The 6,212-nt window shown below is 47.8% G+C and overlaps 1 protein-coding gene across 1 annotated transcript in view; it reads right to left on the reverse strand.

Moving 5' to 3' along the window:
- Window positions 1-2,312, reverse strand: part of TRAPPC9 (trafficking protein particle complex subunit 9) — a 578,288-nt gene extending 575,976 nt beyond the window's left edge. Inside the window, exon 1 of the mRNA XM_040494495.1 lies at window positions 2,301-2,312. The gene's annotated coding sequence lies outside the window, so the exon portion shown is untranslated. The remainder of the gene's footprint in view (window positions 1-2,300) is intronic.
- Window positions 2,313-6,212: the final 3,900 nt, after the last annotated feature.

Consider the following 6,212-nt stretch of genomic DNA (forward strand, 5'->3'; position numbering starts at 1 on the left):
GTGTATTTTTAAAAGCACAGTCAGGTTTGGAAAGTAACTAGTTCCAAGGCCACAGAAAAGGAAGAATAATCTGTACCTACAGACCAATCTCCTTCCACCGTCCTTTCCCTGAGATCATCGCTGGGGCAGCTAAAGAAACCTGTTCCACACGAGTTGCCTGGTTCGATGAAACCTTCTGAGGCTCCCAGAAGGAAGGACTTCTGGGGGCCCCCGCCTGGTCCAGGGCTGCACCCTTGCTGTCCCCTGTGTTAAGACACAGCCTCAGGTTAAAGAAGCTGAGGCTGGTGATGGCAGGTCCTGGGGGCCCCCTTCCCCTCCCTCATCATCCCCGGGAAAACTGCTGTGGCTTCCTCTTTCCTTTTCTGCCTGGACCCAAATGCCATCCCAGCTTCCCCTCGTGAGTCCTTATGTGCCCATACAACCCCTAAAAGATACTTCAAGGAGCCCCAGGACAGCCACCTTCAATAGGACCTTACAAGAGCTTCAAAAATCGCTCCCCATGGTTACACATAACTCTGAAGATCCTAAAAGCCAATAGATCGTATTCTTCAAATGGGTAAATTGTGTGCCTTGTGACTTCTATCTCAGTAAAGTTGTTTTCTTTTAAGTTTATTGATTTATTTTGAGAGAGAGAAAGAGAGAGAGAGAACAAGCAGGGGAGGGGCAGAGAGGGTGGAACAGAGGATTCAAAGCGGGCTCTGTGTTGACAGCAGAGAGCCCGATGCGGGACTCCAACTCACGAACCGTGAGATCATGACCTCAGCCAAAGTCAGACGCTTAACCAACAGAGCCCTCAATGAAGTATTTAAAAAACTCACTCCCTGCCTGCCAGTCCCACCCTGATGCCCTGGTTCAGTTTCCTGAGTGTCATTCTTCCCACACCTCTGAGTTCTCCAAGACGCTGTCCTCTCTCCTCCCTACAATGCCCATCAGGCAAATTTCTACTCACTCTTGGAATCTGAACTCAAGACCTTCACCCTCTGGGAAGCCCCCTTGACTTTCCAAGCGAAGGAAGTTACTCTGTCCTCAGGGCTCCCTCCACCACCCCGCCATGTCTCTTTGTTGTAAGACTTCCCACTCCGTGCTGTGATTGACTGTTCTCTGACCTTCTCTAGCACGGGGACCAGACTGAGTAAGGGCTTCAGTGGAAAGTTGTTTCATGAGTAAAACGTAATGATGTTGGAAAATGGGCTGTAGCCCAGAGAAAGCAGGCTTGACTCAGAAACCCTGGGTGGACAAAGATAACATCTTTATGTTATCCCAGGGGCCTCAAGAAATAAAGTAGTATTTGACAAAGAAGGCAGTCATTAATAGTCAGAATCACCTATTTTATTATGTTGTGCTAAAATCAGCTACCGTTTATTGATTGCCTAAAATATGCAGATACTATTCTAAGAACTCTATGCATTGTCTTGTTTTAGGGGACTCAACCCCTACTGAAAAGCGCAACGTCCACACGCACTCTTAGACTACCTCTGCAGTGGGAGAATGGAGTCTCTACCCGCTCCTAAGGGAGAGTAAGAGAAGGAGGGAAGCCGCAGGTAACACCAGAAGTGGCAAAGCCCGTGCCTTAGCTCCGCCCCTATGTTACAAGTATGTGAAAGTATAATTTTCAAAAAGTGAAAAACAAATATAGGCAGAATAACAGCATTCAGGCCTATCCTCCCACTGTCGACCTACCAGAAAATGGGAAGGACGGGGGTCTGGGGGGGGCTCAGTGCGTTAAGTGTCTGACTCTTGATCTCGGCTCAGGACATGATCTCGTGGTTCGTGAGATTGAGCCCCGTGTCGGGCTGTGCACTGACAGACTGCTTGGGATTGTGTCTGTCTCTTTCTCTCTGCTCCCCCCCTCCCCATGTTCACTCCCTATCTCCCTCTCTTTCTCCAAATAAATAAACTGAAAAAAAGAAAGAAAGGAAGAAAGAAAGAAGAAAGAAAGAAAAAGAAAGAAAGAAAAAGAAAGAAAGAAAGAAAGAAAGAAGAAAGAAAAGAAAGAAGAAAGAAAGAAAGAAAGAAAGAAAGAAAGAAAGAAAGAAAGAAAGAAACTGGCAGGAAAAAAGGCTGTGTTCAGACCCCAGGACAGGGTGGCTCCCAGACAGAAGAGAAACAAAAGAGGACCTGTGTGTGATCACCGCCTTCCTGCCTGGAGGGCACGCCTGACCCACGGCCCAGACAGGGGTAACTCAAAGCCCACCAGTTCCACCGTGTTGAGGACACAGAGACTGAAAGGAGAGGACTGGGACAGCTACCCCCAAAGTTGTCCATGAGTTCCCGGACTGGGCACCCAGGAGCACCTGCACAGGAAGAGCACAAACCCTCCCTCTCCCCTTACCAGGTCCTGGCCGGGGCGCTGTGAGTCAGGCTTGCTGGCAGGAATGTAACACGATGCAAAGGCTTTGGTGTTAAGATGTGGCCAGTTCCGTTAGACACACACACATTTGCTGTACGATCCAGTCATTCCCCTCTTAGGAAGAGGGACAAAAACCTACGTCCACGAATGTTACAGCCGCTTCATTCCTGATGGTCACCAATGGGAAATAACCCAGTGTTCATCAGCGGGAAAATGGGACAATCCAGAGCAAGAGAAAGGAGAAACTACCGACACCTGCTGCCCTGCGGAGGTCTCTCCTCCTTGTGCTGGTGACAGACAGTCTGACACAGAAGAGTAAATGACTTCATTTACACGAGACTCTAGAAAAGACGCATCTCACCTACCCTGACATGAGACATCACGTGTTGCCTGGGGCCCAGATCGGAGTTGACTGGAAAGGGGCACAGGGGCTTTCTGGGTTGACGGAAATGTCTGTACTTTGATCGTGCCGGTGGTCTGCAGGTGGTGGGTGCACTGACCAAATCTCATTGACTTCTACACTTAAAATGGGTACATTTTATCATGTGTAATAACATACACAGTCAAGTTGATAACAAGTACACAAAATGAACCTGAAGCAAATCAAAACTCCCCGGAAGAAATAATACAGAAGTAAGGCTGCAAAATGAATACAAAATAAAGCTCTAAGTTTCGGACTGCAACGTTGCATCTCTATGAGACGATATTCATTTGCCTTGCTCTGGCTCAAAAACCTGCGTGTCCTATCAGTTTTCTACAATTGAACACCTGACCTCACGTATTTATTAAAGCCCCAATTTACTCCACCAGACTGACCCTCCCCAGCGCTCAGCAGGACTCTGAAAGAACGCATGGTAAACTCTGTCTCATTTCCAAGTGTTGGATAATTTTTCCTTACAATTAGAATTTTTGAGACGTGTCAAAAGCGTGCTGGGGAGAAAACCAATTTTCTCCAAAGCCTTTTTGTTGGCTTTTATTGTTCTCAGCAATGAGAAAGGGTTTGTGAGATATTTTTACTCTCCCCCACCACACACACACACACACACCAGCTCAGACTGTAACTCATTTGCATACCCTGCACGATTTCAGTGAAGAAGAGAAAAAGTTTCTTTTGGCAAAAAAAAAAAAAAAGAAGAAGAAAAGTCTCATTTTGCTTTTGACAGATCAATGTTATATGTAGACATGTTACTTTATAAAATTTTCGTAAGCATTATTCAGACTCAGCGGGCAATTATTTTCATGAACATTTCCCAAAATATTATTGGATGCTGTAAATTAATATATATATTTTTTGACTTGGCAGAGGTGAACCAGGATTAACAATATTTCAATTTTCCCACCTTCTTTTGAGTATGCTGGGTTGAACAGGATGCTTCTTTGTGAAAAGTAGCAAGTATATTTAAGAGTCCTGTGCTAGAAGTCCAGAGAATTGAGAGGCACTGCGATAGCACATTTCTTTTATTCCCATCTACTTATTTCTATTTTAATGTCTTTTTTTAAGTTTGTTTATTTATTTTGAGAGAGAAAAAGAGAGAGAGCACAAAAGCAGGGGAGGGGCAGAGAGAGAGAGAGAGAGAGAGAGGGAGAGAGAGAATCCCAAGCAGGCTCTGCACTGATAGGGGCTCAAACTCATGAACTGTGAGATCGTGACCTGTGCCGAAGTCAAGAGTCAGACGCTGAACCAGCTGAGCCACCCAGGAGCCCCTAGTGACATTTTTGTGTTAAAATTTCAGTATTTATAAATGCTGGAATTTACATCCTTTGCAACTGCTTAAATGGAAAACATTTAGATATCTACATAAAACCCACTAGAAAACATATGTCATTTTTGAGAATTCTTCAAAAAATCTTACAGTCATTGGTGAAGTATAACAATTTCTCAGGAAATGTAATACCAGTCAAGACGGGGGTAAATTTAAGCTTCGACATGTCCCTTCTGTTCCAAATCACAGCACTATGGAGAACATACAAAAGAAGGAAATTTAAAAATACATAAAATAATAACCCAAAAATACGGCACATGATCCCCTTGATGGGGAACAGAAGACACAGAACTGAAGGGGGAAGGAGTGTGGGAGACCTGAGCTTGGCAGAGGAAGGTGGGGTTGAATCCAGGAGGGGAATGAGCTCTGCAGGCACACCATGTTAGACGTGAAAGGACACAAGACCAGAGGACAAGCTCCAGACCCACAGGGGGCTCCCCACTTGCGAATGGGGACTACGAAACATGCCCTAGCAAACTAATAGACCAGGAGTATCTTGAAGCCTCCCAACAGCCTTCCAAATTGGCATGATCAGAGGCGCCTGGGTGGCTCTGTTGGTTGGGCATCCGACTTCAGCTCAGGTCATGATCTCGTGGTTCAGAGGTTCCAGCCCCTTGTCGGGCTCTGTGATGACAGCTCGGAGCCTGGAGCCTGCTTCAGATTCTGTCTCTCTCTCTCTCTCTCTCTCTCTGCCCTTCCCATGCTCACTCACTCTCTCTCTCCCTCTCAAAATAAATAAATAAACTTTAAAAAATACAATAAAAGCAGGGGCGCCTGGGTGGCTCAATTGGTTGAGCGTCCAACTCCAGCTCAGGTCATGATCTCAACGGTTCGTGAGTTCGAGCCCTGCGTCGGGCTTTGTGCTGACAGCTCGGAGCATGGAGCCTGCTTCGGATTCTGTGTCTCCCTCTCTCTCTGCCCCTTCCCTGTTCAGCCTCTGTCCCTCTCTCTCTCTCTCTCAGAAATAAACATTAAAAAATATTTTTTTGATAGGCATGATGATCACAGGAATACAATGGACCCACGATATCAACATGCTGATCCCCAGAACCTGGACATAGGGGACGTTTCCTGGAGAAGCGGCCTCTGCAGATGTGATTGAATTAAGGGTCTGGTGATGGGACATTGGCCCGTGGGCCCAGTGGGGTCTCAAAGGCCCTTACAAAAGGAGGCAGGAGGGTTGGAGTCAGAGATGGAGATGTGGCAACAAAGGCAGATGTCACCGAAAAGAGACCTGGAGGGGCTGCATTGCCGGCTGTGAAGGTGGAGGAAGGGGCCACAAGCCAAGGAACGAACACAGGTGCCCCTATGAGTGGGGAAAAGCAAAGAATGGATCCCCCTTTAGAACCTCCAGAGGGAACACAGCTTCAGGGACATGTGTCTTCCACAACTTTCTTTTTTTTTTTTTTTTTTTAAGAGAGAGAGAAAGAGAGAGAGCACGTGCTCACAAGCGGGGAAGGGGCAGAGGGAGAGAGAGAATCCCAAGAACGTTCCAAGCTCAACGCGGAGCCCGACGCAGGGCTGGATCCCACGACCCTGGGATCGTGACCCGACCTCAAATCAAGAGTCAGACACTCAACTGACTGAGCCACCCAGGCACCCCTGTCTTCCAGAACTTTAAGAGAATACATTTGCGTTGGTTGAGCAGTTGAGTTTGCGGTGGTTTGTTACAGCAGCCATAGAGAACTAGTACAACTCCCATCTTACAGGTGGGATGACTGAGGCTCGTCGTAAGGTCCCCCCAGCTGGTGAGAGGGGGCTGGCTGACTTCAAAGTCCACGCTCTCTCCCTGACTCGCTCCTCTCATCCCCGTATCTTGGTGCTGGTGGGGGCTCTTGATGGTATCAACGGGGCCACCCTGGACCAGGACCACCTTGGCCACCCAAGCCCAGCCCTGCTTGGAGGCAGGCGGCCCCTTGGAAGACACAGCCTTCCGGAGGAGACGCTCTGTCCTCGTAGCGGTCCCTGTGCCCGCCTGCAGTGGTGATGGTGACCGTGGTCCGCCGTCAGCCTGTGCTGCCTTCCACAGGAGGGCCGCAGTGCTGGGGACCAAAGGCCATGCGGCATTTCTCCCAGCTAGAGAGTCTAACTCAGGCCAA

This window comes from Herpailurus yagouaroundi, unplaced genomic scaffold (genome assembly GCF_014898765.1).
Source record: "Herpailurus yagouaroundi ecotype Mexico unplaced genomic scaffold, PumYag 186, whole genome shotgun sequence".
Taxonomy (NCBI): Eukaryota; Metazoa; Chordata; class Mammalia; order Carnivora; family Felidae; genus Herpailurus; species Herpailurus yagouaroundi.